At 44.9% G+C, this 17812-nt stretch overlaps 1 pseudogene; it reads left to right on the forward strand.

Moving 5' to 3' along the window:
* The first annotated feature begins 104 nt into the window (after window positions 1-104).
* LOC135556886 (unconventional myosin-Va-like) lies at window positions 105-17710 on the forward strand (annotated as a pseudogene).
* Window positions 17711-17812: the final 102 nt, after the last annotated feature.

A 17812-nucleotide genomic window follows, 5' to 3' on the forward strand; every position in this document is an offset into this window, starting at 1 on the left:
CTAGTTTTAGGCCTGTTGGAATAACTTAGGAGTCTATCTACTCTGGACTTGGTCAGGGCCTTTTCAGACAGAGGCTTCGTGTCTGAGAAAGCAAAAAAAAACTTATGATTGGAACTATTGAGTTGTACACCAAGGTAAGTGTTTGATCCGGCATATCTGACGAGCTGAGTTGACTTCATTTATTGACAATTTGTTTTCACTGACGTGTTCTTGGTAGAAATGGATTTGATATCATGTTGTCATTGTGAAACCCAACCCTGTTAGGTTCATTGTTATTGATTTGATATCATGTTGTCATTGTGAAACCCAACCCTGTTAGGTTCATTGTTATTGATTTGATATCATGTTGTCATTGTGAAACCCAACCCTGTTAGTTCATTGTTATTGATTTGATATCATGTTGTCATTGTGAAACCCAACCCTGTTAGTTGATTGTTATTGATTTGATATCATGTTGTCATTGTGAAACCCAACCCTGTTAGTTGATTGTTATTGATTTGATATCATGTTGTCATTGTGAAACCCAACCCTGTTAGTTGATTGTTATTGATTTGATATCATGTTGTCATTGTGAAACCCAACCCTGTTAGTTGATTGTTATTGATTTGATATCATGTTGTCATTGTGAAACCCAACCCTGTTAGTTCATTGTTATTGATTTCATATCATGTTGTCATTGTGAAACCCAACCCTGTTAGTTGATTGTTATTGATTTGATATAATCTTGTCATTGTGAAACCCAACCCTGTTAGTTGATTGTTATTGATTTGATATCATGTTGTCATTGTGAAGCCCAACCCTGTTAGTTGATTGTTATTGATTTGATATCATGTTGTCATTGTGAAACCCAACCCTGTTAGTTGATTGTTATTGATTTGATATCATGTTGTCATTGTGAAACCCAACCCTATTAGTTGATTGTTATTGATTTGATATCATGTTGTCATTGTGAAACCCAACCCTGTTAGTTGATTGTTATTGATTTGATATCATGTTGTCATTGTGAAACCCAACCCTGTTAGTTCATTGTTATTGATTTGATATCATGTTGTCATTGTGAAACCCAACCCTGTTAGTTGATTGTTATTGATTTGATATCATGTTGTCATTGTGAAACCCAACCCTGTTAGTTCATTGTTATTGATTTGATATCATGTTGTCATTGTGAAACGCAACCCTGTTAGTTCATTGTTATTGATTTGATATCATGTTGTCATTGTGAAACCCAACCCTGTTAGTTGATTGTTATTGATTTGATATCATGTTGTCATTGTGAAACCCAACCCTGTTAGTTGATTGTTATTGATTTGATATCATGTTGTCATTGTGAAACCCAACCCTGTTAGTTGATTGTTATTGATTTGATATCATGTTGTCATTGTGAAACCCAACCCTGTTAGTTGATTGTTATTGATTTGATATCATGTTGTCATTGTGAAACCCAACCCTGTTAGTTGATTGTTATTGATTTGATATCATGTTGTCATTGTGAAACCCAACCCTGTTAGTTCATTGTTATTGATTTGATATCATGTTGTCATTGTGAAACCCAACCCTGTTAGTTGATTGTTATTGATTTGATATCATGTTGTCATTGTGAAACCCAACCCTGTTAGGTTCATTGTTATTGATTTGATATCATGTTGTCATTGTGAAACCCAACCCTGTTAGTTCATTGTTATTGATTTGATATCATGTTGTCATTGTGAAACCCAACCCTGTTAGTTGATTGTTATTGATTTGATATCATGTTGTCATTGTGAAACCCAACCCTGTTAGTTGATTGTTATTGATTTGATATCATGTTGTCATTGTGAAACCCAACCCTGTTAGTTGATTGTTATTGATTTGATATCATGTTGTCATTGTGAAACCCAACCCTGTTAGTTGATTGTTATTGATTTGATATCATGTTGTCATTGTGAAACCCAACCCTGTTAGTTGATTGTTATTGATTTGATATCATGTTGTCATTGTGAAACCCAACCCTGTTAGTTGATTGTTATTGATTTGATATCATGTTGTCATTGTGAAACCCAACCCTGTTAGTTGATTGTTATTGATTTGATATCATGTTGTCATTGTGAAACCCAACCCTGTTAGTTGATTGTTATTGATTTGATATCATGTTGTCATTGTGAAACCCAACCCTGTTAGTTGATTGTTATTGATTTGATATCATGTTGTCATTGTGAAACCCAACCCTGTTAGTTGATTGTTATTGATTTCATATCATGTTGTCATTGTGAAACCCAACCCTGTTAGTTGATTGTTATTGATTTGATATAATCTTGTCATTGTGAAACCCAACCCTGTTAGTTGATTGTTATTGATTTGATATCATGTTGTCATTGTGAAGCCCAACCCTGTTAGTTGATTGTTATTGATTTGATATCATGTTGTCATTGTGAAACCCAACCCTGTTAGTTGATTGTTATTGATTTGATATCATGTTGTCATTGTGAAACCCAACCCTATTAGTTGATTGTTATTGATTTGATATCATGTTGTCATTGTGAAACCCAACCCTGTTAGTTGATTGTTATTGATTTGATATCATGTTGTCATTGTGAAACCCAACCCTGTTAGTTCATTGTTATTGATTTGATATCATGTTGTCATTGTGAAACCCAACCCTGTTAGTTGATTGTTATTGATTTGATATCATGTTGTCATTGTGAAACCCAACCCTGTTAGTTCATTGTTATTGATTTGATATCATGTTGTCATTGTGAAACCATAACCCTGTTAGTTCATTGTTATTGATTTGATATCATGTTGTCATTGTGAAACCCAACCCTGTTAGTTGATTGTTATTGATTTGATATCATGTTGTCATTGTGAAACCCAACCCTGTTAGTTGATTGTTATTGATTTGATATCATGTTGTCATTGTGAAACCCAACCCTGTTAGTTGATTGTTATTGATTTGATATCATGTTGTCATTGTGAAACCCAACCCTGTTAGTTGATTGTTATTGATTTGATATCATGTTGTCATTGTGAAACCCAACCCTGTTAGTTGATTGTTATTGATTTGATATCATGTTGTCATTGTGAAACCCAACCCTGTTAGTTCATTGTTATTGATTTGATATCATGTTGTCATTGTGAAACCCAACCCTGTTAGTTGATTGTTATTGATTTGATATCATGTTGTCATTGTGAAACCCAACCCTGTTAGGTTCATTGTTATTGATTTGATATCATGTTGTCATTGTGAAACCCAACCCTGTTAGTTCATTGTTATTGATTTGATATCATGTTGTCATTGTGAAACCCAACCCTGTTAGTTGATTGTTATTGATTTGATATCATGTTGTCATTGTGAAACCCAACCCTGTTAGTTCATTGTTATTGATTTGATATCATGTTGTCATTGTGAAACCCAACCCTGTTAGTTGATTGTTATTGATTTGATATCATGTTGTCATTGTGAAACCCAACCCTGTTAGTTGATTGTTATTGATTTGATATCATGTTGTCATTGTGAAACCCAACCCTGTTAGTTGATTGTTATTGATTTGATATCATGTTGTCATTGTGAAACCCAACCCTGTTAGTTGATTGTTATTGATTTGATATCATGTTGTCATTGTGAAACCCAACCCTGTTAGTTGATTGTTATTGATTTGATATCATGTTGTCATTGTGAAACCCAACCCTGTTAGTTGATTGTTATTGATTTGATATCATGTTGTCATTGTGAAACCCAACACTGTTAGTTCATTGTTATTAATTTCTGTGCGCATATGAGAAGTTGCAAAGACATGTTGGACATTTCTGTCCATTGTGAGTCAGTTTGGATCAGCTAATGTATGTTGGCCTACATGTCATAACATGTCAATATCGTGATAGAAAGGCACATAACTGCTGTATAAGCTCAACGGGTTGGCAATGATCCACATTGTATGTGGTGTACAGGATCTTGTGCCAGGAGGTTGTCATTACGAGGACGCTGTATGTGGTGCCAGGAGGTTGTCATTACGAGGACGCTGTATGTGGTGCACAGGATCTTGTGCCAGGAGGTTGTCATTACGAGGACAGCTGTATGTGGTGCACAGGATCTTGTGCCAGGAGGTTGTCATTACGAGGACAGCTGTATGTGTTGCACAGGATCTTGTGCCAGGAGGTTGTCATTACGAGGACAGCTGTATGTGGTGCACAGGATCTTGTGCCAGGAGGTTGTCATTACAAGGACAGCTGTATGTGGTGCACAGGATCTTGTGCCAGGAGGTTGTCATTACGAGGACGCTGTATGTGGTGCCAGGAGGTTGTCATTACGAGGACAGCTGTATGTGGTGCACAGGCTCTTGTGCCAGGAGGTTGTCATTACGAGGACAGCTGTATGTGGTGCACAGGATCTTGTGCCAGGAGGTTGTCATTACGAGGACGCTGTATGTGGTGCCAGGAGGTTGTCATTACGAGGACGCTGTATGTGTTGCACAGGATCTTGTGCCAGGAGGTTGTCATTACGAGGACAGCTGTATGTGGTGCACAGGATCTTGTGCCAGGAGGTTGTCATTACGAGGACAGCTGGGATGATTGAAAAGATGAGTAATCCGAGCTGAGAGAAAAGGATGACAGACGTTCATTTTTAACGTCAGTTAAGAGTGTTTTATGCTAATGAGGGACTGTAGAGACTGTATAGCAGAGATAGGCTACTGTTCAGAGAGACTGTATAGCAGAGGCAGGCTACTGTTCAGAGATACTGTATAGCAGAGAGGCTACTGTTCAGAGAGACTGTATAGCAGAGGTAGGCTACTGTTCAGAGATACTGTATAGCAGAGATAGGCTACTGTTCAGAGAGACTGTATAGCAGAGGAAGGCTACTGTTCAGAGAGACTGTATAGCAGAGGCAGGCTACTGTTCAGAGAGACTGTATAGCAGTGAGGCTACTGTTCAGAGAGACTGTATAGCAGAGGCAGGCTACTGTTCAGAGAGACTGTATAGCAGAGAGGCTACTGTTCAGAGAGACTGTATAGCAGAGAGGCTACTGTTCAGAGAGACTGTATAGCAGAGAGGCTACTGTTCAGAGAGACTGTATAGCAGAGATAGGCTACCGTTCAGAGAGACTGTATAGCAGAGAGGCTACTGTTCAGAGAGACTGTATAGCAGAGAGGCTACTGTTCAGAGAGACTGTATAGCAGAGATAGGCTACCGTTCAGAGAGACTGTATAGCAGAGAGGCTACTGTTCAGAGAGACTGTATAGCAGAGAGGCTACTGTTCAGAGAGACTGTATAGCAGAGATAGGCTACCGTTCAGAGAGACTGTATAGCAGAGAGGCTACTGTTCAGAGAGACTGTATAGCAGAGAGGCTACTGTTCAGAGAGACTGTATAGCAGAGGTAGGCTACTGTTCAGAGAGACTGTATAGCAGAGGTAGGCTACTGTTCAGAGAGACTGTATAGCAGAGAGGCTACTGTTCAGAGAGACTGTATAGCAGAGGTAGGCTACTGTTCAGAGAGACTGTATAGCAGAGGTAGGCTACTGTTCAGAGAGACTGTATAGCAGAGAGGCTACTGTTCAGAGAGACTGTATAGCAGAGGTAGGCTAATGTTCAGAGAGACTATATAGCTTGATGCCTAAACATTTGTGCTCTGTTTTTCACCTTTAATTTACGCAACTTTTAGGCATCATGATGCAGAAAATAAAACATTTTTTGGATGTATTCCTATTTCTTATTTTTTACCTTTTTATTTTGACAGGGAGTCGATGCTGAGACCAAGGTCTCTTTCCAGATGATCTATGTTTAGCACAACAATACACATGAAAATACAATCAAAATCCTATTTTTCGAGAGTGTCGGTGTCTCCATCTCTTCCAGTATTCTCATTTTGAGAACGGACAATGGCCGACAAATGTCTTGCTTGGGTGGCACCTGGCAGTGTAACAGGGAAAGGCACATAGAGTAATAACCTACTGTAGAGTTGATAGTGTCCTGTGTGATGTAAAATTATCCTCTCCAATTTCTACTCTGCAGCTGTGTGTTGGACCACTGGCATGTTGGGTCTGTCCACCTAGTGTAAACATTAGTATAGGAAATCCTCCTCAATGCACGCTCACTTCTTCACTAGGTGTCCTCTTATTCAATAAGCTCAACGTTTGTGATAATGTGTATTTCTGTAACAGGGTGCTCGTGTGTGGTTGCCTGACCCAAAGGCAGTGTGGGTATCAGCCAAGCTCCTCAAGAACTACAACCCTGGAGACGAGAATGTACTTCTGCAGATCAGCGCACATGCACAGTCAACAGCTATACTGTACTGTAGATGTGTTGTTAGTTGCTCTTGATAAGCGTCGCTGGTGGCACCTTAATTGTGGAGGACGGTCTCATAGTAATGGCTGGAATGGAATGAATGGTATTCTGCACATTATTATGAGCTGTCCTCCCCTCACCAGCCTCCTGTGATAAGCATCTGCTAATGTCAAATATTTAATGTGTCACCCTCATCCACCCCTCTCTCAAGGATGTGCAGTACCCAGTGATGCCTCCCTCTGGCCTCCCGCCTCTGGGGACCCTTGCTATTCTGGAGGGGGAGAATGACCTCACTGCCCTCAGCTTCCTACAAGAGCCTGCTGTTCTTCACAACCTGAGTGTCCTTCCCAACCTGAGTGTGATGAAAGGACATAGTGAGAGAGGAATGGTAGGAATAGGTTGAAGGAGAAAGTGAGAGGGGGTGTGGGTCTTTCTTCAGATTCTGTTTGGCCATAGGACAGATGCAGCTCCTGGTGCTCCTGCCTTTATGGTCATGACCTCATAAAGCCATCTTTACTAAGTGTTAAGTTAATTGGAGCAATTTCAATGTACACTGAGTGTACAAAATATTAGGAACACCTGCTTTTTCCTTGACATTGACTGACACCACTTGTTAAATCCACTTCGATCTGTGTAGATGAAGGGGAGGGGACAGGTTAAAGAAGGATTTTTAAGCCTCGAGACAATTGAGACAAGGATTGTCTTTGATACCCCTGTACTGACGTCACCTTCTGGATGGAAGCGGGGTGAACAGGCCGTGGCTCGGGTGGTTGTTGTCCTTGATGATCTTTATGGCCTTCCTGTGACATTGGGTGCTATAGGTGTCCTGGGGGGCAGGTCGTTTGCCCTCGGTGATGCATTGTGCAGATCGCACCACCCTCTGGAGTGCCCTGCGGTTGAGGGCGGCGCAGTTGCCGTACCAGGCGGTGATACAGTCTGACACAATGCTATCAATTGTGCATCTGTAAAATGTTGTGAGGGTTTTAGGTGACAAGCCACATTCCTTCAGACTCCTGAGTTTGAAGAGGCGCTGTTGCATCGTCTTCACCACACTGTTTGTGTGGGTGGACCATTTCATTTTTGTCCGTGATGTGTACTCCAAGGAGCTTTAAACTTTCCATCTTCTCCACTGCTGTCCCGTCAATGTGGATAGGGGGGTGCTCCATCTGCTGTTTCCTGAAGTCCACAATCATCTCCTTTGTGTTGTTAACGTTGAGTGAGAGGTTACTCCGAGAGCCCTCACCTCCTCCCTTTAGGCTGTCTCGTCGTTGTTGGCTGTCTCGTCGTTATGTGTGCCATTCAGAGTGAACGGGGTATGGTAGTAGGTGCCAGGAGTCCCGGTTTGTGTCAAGAACCACAACGCTGCTGGGTTTTTCACGCTCAACAGTTTCTCCGTGTGTATCAAGAATGGTTCACCACCCAATGGACATCCAGCCAATGCGACACAACTGTGGGAAACATTGGAATCAACATCCATGTGGAATGCTTTCGACACCTTGTGGAGTTCATGCCCCGATGAATTGAGGCTTTTCTGAGGGAAGGTGTCCTTGATATTTTGTGTATAAAAGGTCATAGAGAAGAAAAAAAATGTTGTATTCCTACAGGACCTTTCATTCTACCAATAACACTGTAATTTTCACCAACCATTCATTCCAGGTATTGTGTTAGTGGCTCTCAACAAGTATGACCAGCTGCCCATCTATGGAGCGGGCAGGACATGGCTGACATGGAGCCTCACATCTTCTCTGTGGCAGAAGAGGCCTACCGCACCATGACCAGGTCAGGGGTTAAAGGTCAAGAGCCAGGGGTCATCCTCCTTGGCCTCCATTTTATATGCCCTTTGTTACTTCAAAACAGTGCCGTTTTGCCTGCTTTTTGGGGGTTTGGGTGAGGGTTGCTGTTGTTTGTAAAGATCTACAGGTAAAATGTGAGTGACTTTTGGATGTTCTTGGGTCTGAAAACAAGAGAGCCTTTGATTGAGTCTCTTCACCCTGTGTGACAAATGGTTCTGGAAATAGAAATGGTTATTGAGTGTGTAGTTGTCTCTGTGTGCAGGGAGGATAAGAACCAGTCCATTATAAACAGTGGGGAGTCTGGAGCAGGGAAAACGGTCTCTGCTAAGTTCACCATGCGTTACTTTGCCATGGTGGGCGGAGCAGCCCAGCTCCAACCCCATCATGGAGGCACATATGTGTGAATGTGTGATGAATTCTGCTTTCCTGCAATCAAATGACCTTAAATCGCCTCATGGGTGGAATATTAATATTTTTCATAATTAATACAAAAAAAAATGTAAACACCAAAGATCTGGTGTTTCTATGTGAAGCCGTTTTGATATATTTCAGTCTTATGTGATGTATATACTGTAAAGTATAATATTGGGATGCAAACTTAAAATGGAATACATTTCAACTCTATATCTGACATGGTACAGGTGTCTTCTTCTTTAAGCCCATAACCATGTGTGTGAAGTGTATACTTTTGTTTCAAAGTAGATTTTTTTAAGACTACCAAAATACCCTCTGCATGACCCTGATTTAGCCCACTGCAGTAAGAGTTTAACCTGTAAAGCTATTCAAGGTTTTATTTTTTGAAGAGTGTAATTTTGGAAAAAGCTTATGAAAAATGTTTACTGTATTGTGGCAGTATTCAGTTGTAAAGGTAATAACAAAAAGTATGTAATCTATTGTAGTTATGATTATCTCCTTTACTCTTTAGTCTATTGGGAATTCTAAGACTACCTGCAACGACAACAGTAGCTGGTTTGTGAAGTACATTGAGATAGGCTTTGGACGGAAGGGAGATATCATTGGGGCCAACTTGAGGACGTACCTGCTGGCGAAGTCTCGAGTCGTCCTCCATGCGTCACAGGAGAGGAACTACAACATCTTCTACCAGCTGTGTGCCTCCAGAGACCTGCCAGAGAGGAGAGTCCTGAAACTCGGTGAGACTGCATAGAATTCATTCACCTATTACAACAATAACAGGGAGGACGTGAACATCAATGGGTCTAGCAGTGTTTTTCAGAAAGGGTTCATTATGTAAGTGTTTTGTTGTGTATCTCTGTAGGTGGTGCTGATTCCATGCAGATCCTAGGCACTGATGATGTAGTAGATCTGCAGCACACTCGCAATGCATTCACTATACTGGGCTTACAGCATCTATATTACACTATACACATATCTATGCTAACATGTTTACTCTGCATATAGTCCTATCCAGTATGATCATGCTGCTATGTGTGCTCCTGCAGTTGGGCCTCCTGACCAGCAGATGGAGCTCTTCAGGATCCTGGCAGCTGTTCTGCACCTGGGCAATGTCAACATCCAAGCCAATGGGAGACCTGGTGATCGAAGTTACATTGTATTTTTTTCTTAAGTTTTTCCACATTATTTTCCCGAAACACACAAAATTCTCTCAAATATCTCATAATCAGTGGGAGGAGTGTTCCCTGGCTGTGTTCTCCAAGCTGCTGTGGGTGGCCCACTGGCTGTGCTAACGCAGGCTGGCAGTAGGGGGAGACATGCTGGTCAAGCCCATGCCCGGTCAGCAGGCCCTGGAGGCCCGGGACGCCCTGGCCAAGCATGTGTACGGTCAGGTGTTCACCTGGACTCAACACAGCCCTCTTTTCCCAGAGGGATCAGGCCTAGTCATTTATTGGGGTGCTGGACATCAATAACTGAGTAGTAAGGACAGGGAGTAACACTTGACATGAGGTTGGTCTTATACCTGTGTAGTGACATTGTGAATACTGTAGTAACAACATGGTATTAACATATTCCCCTCTTTGTCCATTTGTCTTTGGCAGGTTTGAGAACTTTGAAAGGAACAGTTTTGTACAGTCTGTATAAATTATGGCAATGAGAAACTGCAGCAGCAAGTTTCGGTGAGTCACCAAGTGTTGTGTGCACCTGCAAGCATGCACATAAATATTAGTGTCTGTCTGTTTGCATGAACTCGTTGTCCTCATGTCCCCTCAGTAACCCTTGGTCTCCTCCTCTCCTCTCCCTAGTACGTGTTCCAGTTGGAGCAGGAGGAGTATGTCCGTGAGGAGCTGCCATGGAGCAGGATAGAGTTCAGTGACATCCAGCCGCTCATCGCTCTCATCGAGGGACAGCTGGGCCTGCTGGATGAGGAGTGCAGGGTCAGTCAGTCACAGTCCTGGTTTCAATCGAGGTCACATTGTGTTGTGTCTGCTTGCACTGGCAAGCCAAGAATGCTTTGCTGTGGATTTGAAAAATATACTGTTGTCTTAAGTCCAAAAAGCAAGTCTTGCCAGAAAAAGTATTGCTCTATTAAAAGTCAATCTTCAAAGTATTTATATAAAAAGTAAAAGATTTCTCAAATGTATGTTGATCCAGAAAAACCTTACCCCCGTGGTGTCTGTTTCCTTGATCAGATGCCTAAAGGCTCAGAGGAGAGCTGGGCTAGGAAGCTGTATAATCAGCATCAGAGTAATGACCCAAGTCCACATTTCTGCAAACCTTGCATGTTCCATCACTGACTTCATCATCCTGCACTTCGCTGGACTACAGGAAAGGGAGGACCGAGCACGCCCCCATTCTCATCGACGGGGCTGTAGTGGAGCAGGTTGAGAGCTTCAGGTTCCTTGGTGTCCACATCACCAACAAACTATCATGGTCCAAGCACACCAAGACAATCGTGAAGAGGGCACGATAACGCCTATTCCCCCTCGAGAGACTGAAAAGATTTGGCATGCATCCTCAGACCCTCAAAAAGTTCTACAGCTGCACCACCAAGAGCAACCACCAAGGCAACTGCTCGGCCTCCGACCGCAAGGCACTACAGAGGGTAGTGCGTATGGCCCAGTACATCACTGGGGCCAAGCTTCCTGCCATCCAGGACCTCTATACCAGACAATGTCAGAGGAAGGCCCTAAAAATTATCAAAGACTCCAGCCACCCTAGTCATAGACTGTTCTCTCTGCTACCGCATGGAAAGTGGTACCGGAGTGCTAAGTCTAGGTCCAAAAGGCTTCTCAACAGCTTCTACCCCCCAAGCCATTAGACTCCTGAAAAGCTAATCAAATGGTTACCCAGACTATTTGCATTGTCCTCACACCACACCCATTTTTACGCTGCTGCTACTCTGTTTATTATCTGTGCATAGTCACTTTACCTCTACCTACATGTACATATTACCTCAATAACCTGGACTAACCTTTACTCCCCCACATTGACTCTGTACCGGTACCCCCTGTATATAGCCTCGTTACTGTTCTTTTACTGTTGTTCCATAATTATTTGTTATCTTTCTTATTTTATTTATTTTTTACTTCAGTTTATTTTAGTAATTACTTTAACACTTTAAAAAATTTTTTAACTGCATTGTTGTAGGGCTTGTAAGTAAGCATTTCACTGTAACCTGTTGTATTCGGCACGATTTGATTTGTATAGGCTATTTGACCAAGAAGGAGAGAGATGGCGGGCTGCATCAGATGACCTGGCCTCCACAATCACCGATGAGTTTGGGATGAGTTTATTTTTATTTATTTAACTAGGCAAGTCAGTTAAGAACAACTTCTTATTTACAATGACAGCCTACCCCGGCCAAACACGGACGACACTGGGCCAAGTGTGCGCAGCCCTATGGGACACCCAATCACGGCTGGTTGTGATAGAGCCTGGATTTGAACCAGGGACTATAGTGATACCTCTAGCACTGAGATGCAGTGCCTTAGACCGCTGCGCCACTTGTGAGGCTGGAGTTTGACCGCAGAGTGAAGGAAAAGCCATCAAGAGCTCAGCATATGTGGGAACTCTTTCAAGGCTGTTGGCAAAGCATTCAAGGTGAAGCTGGTTTCTACAATGTAGAAAATAGTTTTAAATTAAAAAAAAAAGTAAATAAAAACTCTTGAGTAGGTGTCCAATCTTTTGACTGGTACTGTATATCCATGCTGTCTCTTTTCACTTAAACGCATTGTAAGGACTGCATGAACACCCTTAGAAACAAAAGGTGCTGTCTAGAACCTCAAAAGGGTTCCCAAAAGGGTTCTACCTGGAACCAAAAAGGGTTCTTCTATGAGGAGTCGAAGAACCCTTTTGAAAACCTTTTTTCTAAGAGTGTAGGGGTGATCTATAACTTTCCCCTTGTCAACACTCTTGGCTCAGTGTTGCAACCTCCATGTCCTACTGTAGTTATTGAGTGCATCTCAATAAGAGGTGTCCTCTTGTCATTTTGAGGGAGGCTTTACTGGGGAACCAGCTCTCAGCTGTCCACTTTTGTCAGTTTGTGGTGAAATCTCAGATCTCATCCTAGAGTGAAATGAAGGACAGTAGACGAAGAGTTGTTTTAACCCACTGTAACCCTCTCTGTTAACCATGTGTCTGTATTTTGTCTGTACATTGTCTATTGCTGGTAGCACCTATTCACTAAGTCAAATTCCAGGTTTCTGTAAATGGACTGGGCAAATAAAGTGATTGTGATTGTCTGCCTCTCTGTCAGTGTGAGTTGGTGGCTGAGCTCTTCCAGCAGGGGGCACTCTGTCCCTGTCAGGTGGGAAGTCCTATCTGCCCAACTGCAGTCTGTGCTCTGACCCTGGAAAGATATTTCACAGGGATCACAAACTGGGCTTCCAGGTACTGTGTCTCCCCCTGCTGTGGCCAGGCAACAGTACAGCCAGTATCTACACCTATTATTGAAATGTATCTTCATTTCCAGTTTTTTTTCAGTTGACAGAATGTATTTGTTTTCTGGCTGCAATATAATGTCTGTATTGCTGTTCTGTGCACTCTGGGACAGGAGTGGGAGTTTCTGTGTTCCTTCATGTTTCTCTATGTATTTAATATATGTTGAATATTGTACCTGTCCTGTACCTAAGTTGATGAAAAACACACAAGGTCTAAGACTATTTGTACTCACTTTGTGAAACTCTGTCTCCCTCCTCACTCAAACATCTTGGTTCCAGGTGGACCTATGTAGAGTTCTTTATCTGGTACCGAGTGTTGCTGCGCAAGGGTGGAGTTCAGACCCAGTAACAGATTGCTGGAGATCATCCCAGACCCGAAGTAGTACTGCTTTGTAAAGACCAGGGTGTTCTGGGCGGGGCAGGTAGCCCTGCTGGAGATCATCCCAGACCCGAAGTAGTACTGCTTTGTAAAGACCAGGGTGTTTTGGGCGGGGCAGGTAGCTCTGCTGGAGATCATCCCAGACCCGGAGTAGTACTGCTTTGTAAAGACCAGGGTGTTTTGGGCGGGGCAGGTAGCTCTGCTGGAGATCATCCCAGACCCGGAGCAGTACTGCTTTGTAAAGACCAGGGTGTTCTGGGCGGGGCAGGTAGCTCTGCTGGAGATCATCCCAGACCCGGAGTAGTACTGCTTTGTAAAGACCAGGGTGTTCTGGGCGGGGCAGGTAGCTCTGCTGGAGATCATCCCAGACCTGGAGTAGTACTGCTTTGTAAAGACCAGGGTGTTCTGGGCGGGGCAGGTAGCTCTGCTGGAGATCATCCCAGACCCGGAGTAGTACTGCTTTGTAAAGACCAGGGTGTTCTGGGCGGGGCAGGTAGCTCTGCTGGAGATCATCCCAGACTCGGAGTAGTACTGCTTTGTAAAGACCAGGGTGTTCTGGGCGGGGCAGGTAGCTCTGCTGGAGAGGCTGAGGGCTGTGGGGATAATCATCCAGAGCTGGGTCAGAGGCTGGCTGGGCCACAGGACATACATCAAGACCCACTTGGGCAACACTCACCATCCAGAGACACACCGGAGGAGCCCTGGCCAGGCGGTGAGAGCAGAATAACTGACTGTGTGGCACGATAACACATCAGTGTTATTTGACTGTGTACTCGTACTGCCATATAGTACAATGTGGCAGGTTCTGTTTGCGATAATATAATGCGTCTCTTCTATCCTTCCCCAGGTGGTGGCAGAGCGGGCAGCGGTGTTACTGCAGTCTGCAGTGCGTGGCTGTCTGGCCCGGCAGGCGTACAGGCGGGTAAGGGCAGACATGGTGCTGATGCAGCGCTGTGTGAGGCGGCGGGCAGCCAGGAGAGAGCTGGTGAAGCTGAAGGCAGAGGAGCGCTCGGTGAAGAAGTTCAGAGAACTCAACAAGGGCATGGCGGTCAAAAGGACGCAGCTGCAGCTGAGGGCCGACGAGGAGGTGAGCTACCAGGGTTATAGGGGGGTTGTGAGAAAGGGTATGGTGCATGGGTGGAGGTGTAGAAGGGTGGAGAAGTCTGGGAAGGAGATGGTGAGGGGGCTTCAGAAGACAATGGACTGGGGTGCTTTTGGATAGGTATATGAGACCAGGTGTTTGTAGTGGGCTGGTGAATTTCGATGAGGTTTTGGTACATCCAGGGTGGAAAAAAGAAATTTGCGAAATGAATAATACAGAAGTGAAAATGTGTGTGTGTTTATGTGTGTCTTCAGATCAGAGATAGCAGTGCTCTGAGAGAGACCCTCCAGGCGGAGCATAAGGCCCACAGCTCTGAGTTGGACACCTGTGGTGGGCGCTAGTCAAACTGGAGAACCAGATAGAGACACAGCTCCAGGCCCAGCAGTCCCATCCCATCCCCTCTGTCACAAAGAAGGAGATAGATAAAAGGGGGGGGGGGGCAGAGGAGAGAGCAGCCCAGGAGATTCTACGACTTACACAGGTAGAAATGGTTGATCCTAATGGATCAGGAACATTCCTTATGGTTTTCTGCAGAGTAGTGTAATCGTATGTGTGTGCGTGTGTATATAGCTATATATATATATATAGTCCAGGTGGTGGCCAAGGCAGGTAAAGCTCTGACAGCTGAGCTGCATGAGGAGGAAGTACCAGGACTTGCTCAGAGAGTTTACCAGGCTGGAGCAGAGGTACAACAACCTCAGAGAGATGAGCATGTTCACTGAGGTAGTCATATCCAACTCCCTTTTGGGTGCCAATGTGAGGCATAAATGTAGCATTATAGAGTGATACCCAGGCTATAATATTCAACCTCTCTAAAAAATAAGTATATTTCTCTGTTACCACTGCAGCGTACTAAGGGCCACAGATGGACAGATTCAAACCAGAGCCTGATCCTGGAGCCCCCATCTCTGTCCCCATTGTCATCCCCCTTTTCCGACCTCCCAGCCTTCCCGGTCACACCTTTCTTCTTCGGCCTTCCTGCCCTCCCCTCTCCAGAGGAGCTGAGCAGGGTTAGCGTGACGTCCCCCACCACAGAGAGGCTGGCCTGGCTCAGCTGGGAAGATGACAAGAGAAGATCTGGGGCACGCCTATGATGCTGTATGAGTGACCAACAAGTCAGTCCCTGTTTCCTGATCAATACCTTCATAGCAATAAATATGTTTTATTGTGACATACACCGGATAGGTGCAGTGAAATGTGTCGTTTTACAGGGTCAGTCATAGTAGTACGGCCCCCTGGAGAAAATTAGGGTTAAGTGCACATCGACAGATTTCTCACCTTGTCGGCTCGGGTATACGAACCAGCAATGTTTTGGTTATTGGCCCAACGCTCTAACCGCTAGGCTACCTGCCACCCTTTATATATTTACATTTTGTTACCAATAAACTAATGCAGATAGATTCTACCCCCTGTCTGTGTGTACCTGTCAGGTTCCTGGAGAGCCAGCTGCGGAGCCAGCACTCTCAGGAGGAGGTGGAGTTGGAGGCCCTGAGGCTGCAGGTTAAACTGACCTGCTCTGAACCTTCCTCCACTGGTTCCTCTGCATTGCTGCTGTCACTGCCATGAAGGGGGCTCTGAAGGTACACACACACACACGCACACATATCCACACTCTTATCCATTCTTATCCGATCGTTATGTTTATCTCCTATCAGAAACACTGTAATGATGTGGATATGACAGCACTGTATCTGCAGAACACCTCCTCACACATAGGATTAAAATGCGTATATGTGAAGGATCTCTAGGATGGCGCTGTGGATCTGGTGCCATTGACCTTTTACCTCACTGACTTTTTACCTCATTGACCTGAACCGTGCTCTGAGTGACCTCTTTATCCAGGACAATCAGCAGCTCCTGTCCATCTCCGAGAGCTGCCTGCAGCCCACCATCGGTACGACTGACTAATGATAGAACGATATGAAAATCAGCCAACAACCAACCAACTAACTCTGCCAACTAAACCCTTTATCATATAGTCATCTTTCTCCCCATCCTGCAATAGCTCATATGTATTAACATTTAATATTATGTATTAACATGTAAACATTAATAGCTCATGTTCACCTTTACCCCTACCCTGCTCTCCCGCTTACCTCCCTCCCTCCCTCCCTCCCCCCTCTCTCCATCCACATTTGCTGACATGCTGGAGAGTGAGATGATCCCAGGACTGTCTGGGTCGGGGGTGAAGCTGAGGGGCTTTAGGAAGCGTGCAGGATCTGACCCCAGGGACAGGTGTGGCCCCCAGTATGGTTGCGGTGCTGAGGGAGCTGGGTGCTCTCCACACGGCCCTGTTCCGCCAGGCCCTGCCTTCCACCCTGATGGAGCAGGCCTTCAGCCAGCTCACCCATCTCCTCTCTGCCTCTGCCCTCAACAGCCTGCTGCTGCACAAGGACATGTGGAGCTGGAGCTGGAGGCCTGCAGATAAGGTCAGAGGACAGACACACACACATGCATGTATACACACACAGGGCCTGCGCAGGAACAGGTTTCAGTAAAAGATATGCAACCAGATATCTAACATAATCTAGAGTTGGTTTGTAAAGGTGTCAGTTTGTGTATAGGGTAGAAACAAGGTAAGTGTTGGATGAGACTATAAGATTTCATCTTTGCGTTCTGCCAGGTATAATGTGAGTCTGCTGGAGGAGTGGCTGCGGAGCCGTGGGCTTGCTGGCAGGGGGAGCTGTGGGCTGCGGGCAGGGGGAGCCGTGGGCTGCGGGCAGGGGGAGCCGTGGGCTGCGGGCAGGGGGAGCCGTGGGCTGCGGGCAGGGGGAGCCGTGGGCTGCGGGCAGGGGGAGCCGTGGGCTGCGGGCAGGGGGAGCCGTGGGCTGCGGGCAGGGGGAGCCGTGGGCTGCGGGCAGGGGGAGCCGTGGGCTGCGGGCAGGGGGAGCCGTGGGCTGCAAGCAGGGGGAGCAGTGGGCTGCAGGCAGGGGGAGCAGTGGGCTGCAGGCAGGGGGAGCAGTGGGCTGCAAGCAGGGGGAGCAGTGGGCTGCAGGCAGGGGGAGCAGTGGGCTGCAGGCAGGGGGAGCAGTGGGCCATGTTGGAGCCTCTCATCCAGGCTGCTCAGCTCCTGCAAGTGGGCAAGAAGACAAAACGCTGACGCGCAGGCCCTCGATCATACCTGCACTGCTCAGGTGGTTTTTAAGCTGGTATTGGTATGGGGAAATGTTCAAAGTGTTGCAGATATTAATTCAATAGAATAAAAAACAATATTATTCTGTGAACATTGTCTTTACTAGAGAACCGTGTCCTTTCTATACAGTATATGTCTATGTCCAACCTCGTGAATGTTTCTTCCTACTGAACACACGCTTGCAGGGCTAAGCTAACTGTCTGTCTCTGTTGTGCCACAGATTGTGAAGACTCTGGCCCTGTACACCCCTCAGAGTGACCTAGAGGTGAGAGCGACACTCATTTTTATCTGCA

The sequence above is a fragment of the Oncorhynchus masou genome, chromosome 15, assembly GCF_036934945.1.
Source record: "Oncorhynchus masou masou isolate Uvic2021 chromosome 15, UVic_Omas_1.1, whole genome shotgun sequence".
Lineage (NCBI taxonomy): Eukaryota > Metazoa > Chordata > Actinopteri > Salmoniformes > Salmonidae > Oncorhynchus > Oncorhynchus masou.